General features: G+C 38.8%; 1 long non-coding RNA gene across 1 annotated transcript; it reads left to right on the top strand.

Moving 5' to 3' along the window:
- The first annotated feature begins 254 nt into the window (after positions 1-254).
- Positions 255-2,271, top strand: LOC116685950 (uncharacterized). Its single transcript, XR_004331087.1, has 3 exons — positions 255-466; positions 1,348-1,480; positions 1,602-2,271. It is a non-coding gene; the product is annotated as an uncharacterized LOC116685950 (long non-coding RNA).
- The last annotated feature ends 1,617 nt before the right edge of the window (positions 2,272-3,888 follow it).

Below are 3,888 nucleotides of genomic sequence, written 5' to 3'. Positions count from 1 at the left end.
CCACTGCGGAGTAACTTAAACCTGCATTCTATCTGATTCCTGCAGAGGGCGACACGCGTGGTTGCAAAAGAGGTTGGTTTCAATAGAAGTCTATGGAGAAATGAGCCACTTCTCACTTGATTTATTACCTCAGTAAACATCTTCATATGAGTTTATGGTCTTGATCCTAGTTCTAAGTATTCTGCAATACAGAATGATGTTCATTTTTGAAATTACGGTCTCGTTGATTTTAAATAGCGATAAAGCCTGGGTTTTTTAGGGCGTGGCTATGATGTGATTGACAGTTCTCGGCCTGTCAATCATGACAGAGTGTTAGCAAAGCTTGTCCACGGCACGTGAACTTCATTTTGGGGGTTGACTACGTTTCATCGCTGTGGCTGTGACACTTTGGTTGGATAATAATGTCTTGTTCAGCGTTGGGTTGCACGGCAAGACACTCAAAGGAATCGGCAGTTCAGTTTTTCCGGTAAGTAAAATTATATTTTGTTTTAATACAGTTTTTCGTTAGCCAACGTTAGCATCTCAATTAATATCAGTTAGCTAGCTTCTAGATTGCACCTTGCTAAGCAAGCTAGCGGGCTAACTAATAAGGCTATGCAGACCGTATAAACGCATACAGTCTATGTATAAACGTATTAAAATATATTTAATGTTACAGTCGAATACAGTAGGTATGCACCGATCTCGCCAACGATCTCGCCTGTGATCTGTTGATCTGTAATAGGGGGTATGAGTGCTAATCGATGCGCATGTAATGGTAACGTTAGCTTAAAATCAAAGCCTGATGTAGCTAGCGTTATATTGCAAATTCATAAACCCTATTAGCACGGGGTAAGATCATCGTGGAACAGCGTGTGATTCAGACATAACCCCTCAATCTTCGTGGGGCGGATTTGTACGTCAAACGTAGACCTTCTTTGAGTCAAATAGTATCCCGAGTTTGGGCGAAAGACGGTCATGGCGAGGCCTGCACACCCACCCCAGTCGGGCTGCGGATCTTTCTGGGCGAGAGGTTACAGGCACCCTGTCCCCCTCGCCGCGGCAGCACCCACCCAGCATCACCATCACCACACGGACTAAGCTGCGGGAGGGAGCGCGTTGACTTGGAGACGGAGGTCTCCGGGTGGGGGAGTGGGTCAGATTGTTAGCGATAAAATGGCGCACATACCAATTAGACATTATTGTAAAGTTACGTTGGGTATGACATTATATTAATCTATTAATATCATTCAATCATTTTCATTACAGATGCATACATCATGTGGTGCCTTGTAGTTGTAAATTGATAGTATATACACCTTTGGGATGTGAGTTCTAAATGCACAACATGAATTTATTTCCAAACAGACTTCCTTTTGATGAGGCCAGGCTGAAGCAATGGTTGGTGAACATGAGGAGAGAGAGACCAGCAAATGGAACCACGAAAAGTCACGTCTGCAGTTCACACTTTGAGGAAGATCAGTTTTTTAGAGACAAGCAGGTATTATTAATTTAAATAAATAATTTAGTGTGTGTCTCATAAATTAGCTCATATATTAATATAATTAATTGTGATCTACCATGCCTTAACTACATGTATGTCTTTTACTGGAACTACAAAGGTATCCACACTGAAAACTGAATGAGCAGAGCCTCCAGAAGGAAGACCTGTTGTATAGAGCCTCCAGAAGGAAGACCTGTTGTGTAGAGCGGCGTATTTAGTGCCATTTCATCTGGATGTGGAAACCAGAGCGTTGACCACATCCAAAGTTCTCAAATGTGTTCTGATTGTAAAAATGCCAGAAAATCATTTTTGGTTCAGCTTCTTCTGCTGAAAGGACAGACCAACTTTTGGCACTTCAAGGTTCAATTTCTTGTGGTTGACTTAGTTTCTGCTGTAGTTTGAGAGGTGATAGTAGTAACATTAAGTAGTTTTGTGGATTAAAACTTTTATAAATATTAAACTGGAATAAAATAATGAATATACTCTAGCAGTCACAAGTGAAAGTATGTTTGGTAATTTCACATAAAGGGTCTTGTATATTTTATGTATTTATGTACTGTTAGAATTAAATATTTACATTGCATGTCCTTGTATGGTTTTTAGTTTTCATACTTTAAAAATGTCAGTAACTAATGATTAAATCAAATGTACCTGATTTGATTTAATCAGTTACTGACATTTAATAAGTTGTTTAATTCTCCTTTGCAATTTGTGATCATACGCTATGATTTTACAATAGCCCTGCACAGATTAAACAGCACCTAGGGCACTTTCAATTACCTACTAAAAATGTTCAAAATACACAAGAAAAGCAAGTATGGTAACATTTATGTGTATTAAAGCCAAAATAGAAAGACACTTTTTATCAATTACAAATTCTATAAAATTATCAATGTCTTCTTGTATGACTACAATGCTGGATGTTCTTATTATGTTCTTCAAAAACAAAATGTAGCTTTAGAAGGCCTTTATTTCACATGAAATGGGCATCAACTTTATAAAAATTATTAACCAAACACTAAAGATTTTTAAATATATGAATTAAATATGTAGTTCACCTTTTACAAGAGTAAATTCCACACATAAAACACTGCTGTGGGTTAAGGTAAAGGCAAACTTAACTGTCACAAGACATGTCTGCATCACAAACCAATGGGTGACGTCACACATGCTCTGTCCATTCATATTAACGGTCTATGCTCTCAGCCTGTTACACATAGACTAGGTATAACGCTGGATGTAGGTAAGGGTCAGAGTTTAATGACTCTGCTTACAGGATTGTTCTCATACTAGACTACATGGTATTATTAGAATATCCTGACGTCGTGTATCCGGAACTCTTCAAATATAACGGGTTTGATGCACATGTGTGCGTGAGTGTGTGTGTAAATGAGTGGAGATTAGAGGCTGGTCAGTCGATCAGTGTCCATGTTATTAGTAGTGGTGGAAAATATAGGTCGGACGGGCAGTCTAGCCTGTGCACTCAATTCCACAAACAGACACACACGTTGACTGACATACTGTATACACCACAGGCAGACACACTGACTTATATACCAATATAAGTATGCAACATGCAAATGAGGACCCTCAGAGTATTATACAGGCAAGCACAAACACGTCCAGTCAGACACATGCACACACAATAATCACAGATCTTCATGTCCGTCACACCTCGAAATTGTGTTATGTATCTAAATAGGCCAACAATGCAGTCTAGACACGTCTTCTAGGACAGACTGTCTGGGTGTTGTATATTGGGTTGGGACCAGCAGTTATCCTCAAAGTCACAGACTATTGTACAAGGTTCTCCATTACTTGGATGGAAAGAAAGATGGATATCCATGTGATGGATTCCGCATTTCATTCCTTTAGGAAAGAATGCATAAACATACTGTACTGGAAAAAGAGGCATGGAAGAATCCCGATTACATGTGACAAGGGGCTTTAATCAGATTTGAACTGTATGCGCTTAAGACATGTATGACCATGAAAATAAGGCTACATTCTTGCAATGACATCACTTTACTGTAATGCAGTCTCTAAAACCAAGGAAAAGACAACACTTATGCCATATTCCGATATCCAAAATCTAAGACTATCTGGTCTCATTTCACAATATTGATATATTGCCCAGCTCTATAACTAACTTCCATGGAGTTTGTCCAAGTGGTGTTGTATAGGTAATAAGCCAGTAGTTGTAGTTTGGCTTATTTAAAGTTAATTTACTTCCACTTACTACTTTTTGCTTGGGGTTTGCACCTTCAGGGTTGAAAGCACTTAATTAGAAGTCGCTTTGGATAAAAGTGTCAGCTAAATGACATCAAATATAATGTAAAGCCTTTAACCCTCATGTTGTCCTCGGGTCAAAATGCCCAGTTTTCCTGTATCAATGTTCTTTTTAA

The sequence above is a fragment of the Etheostoma spectabile genome, unplaced genomic scaffold, assembly GCF_008692095.1.
Source record: "Etheostoma spectabile isolate EspeVRDwgs_2016 unplaced genomic scaffold, UIUC_Espe_1.0 scaffold273, whole genome shotgun sequence".
Classification (NCBI taxonomy): Eukaryota; Metazoa; Chordata; class Actinopteri; order Perciformes; family Percidae; genus Etheostoma; species Etheostoma spectabile.
This window is presented reverse-complemented; position numbering and strand designations above follow the sequence as displayed.